Source organism: Geospiza fortis, unplaced genomic scaffold (assembly GCF_000277835.1).
Source record: "Geospiza fortis unplaced genomic scaffold, GeoFor_1.0 scaffold538, whole genome shotgun sequence".
In the NCBI taxonomy this organism is placed as follows: domain Eukaryota; kingdom Metazoa; phylum Chordata; class Aves; order Passeriformes; family Thraupidae; genus Geospiza; species Geospiza fortis.
Genome location: NW_005054368.1, coordinates 1269500 through 1270245, shown reverse-complemented (window position 1 = coordinate 1270245; position 746 = coordinate 1269500).

Genomic DNA, 746 nt, shown 5'->3' with positions numbered 1-746 from the left:
TGCCAGGGCAGGGCTAGGCTGGGTATTAGGAGCAAAACAACTACCTAGAACTTTCCACCTGTGGATGTAGAATGACAGAATCGTGCAACATCCTCAGCTGGGAGGGACCCACAGGATCATCCAGGCCAGCTCAGACACCCCAAAATCCCAGCCCGGGCATCCCTGGCAGCCTCGGGCCGTGCCCTGGGGAGCCTGGGCAGTGCCAGCACCCCCAGGGAAGAACTGTTTCCCATTATCCAGCCCAAACCTCCAGAGACCAAAACAAGAGCGTGTATTTACAGCTATCCCAGTTTGCTAAAACACTCTGTCTGAATCCCACTGTCTTGGAGAGATTTTGGCATCACTCAAACACTGCTGAATATTTCCTGCCTGCTAAACTGGAACAGACACCACTCACGCTTCAGATACTTTCAAACACAGGACTTCTTCTCATTCTAAACTTCTTCAAGAATGTTTAGGAGAATGGAGTGGCAAGAACAAATACTGGTTTGCCAATCTGCTTTTAAAACTTGAGTGGTTTTGAGCACCTCAGGGCTGCCCTCAGCCCCTCGGCGGGACCGGACCCAGACTGTTCCCCAGGATCCCGAAACCGCCCCGGGACAGCGGCAGGGTCAGACGGAGGAGGGATGCCCGGGCCCGGCCCCGGCCCAGCCCCGGCCCGCTCGGTGCCGGACTCTCCGCCGCCCACGTGCTGCTCCTTTCAGGCTGCGGGGAACCGGCGAGGCCACGCGAGCGACGGCACCGGC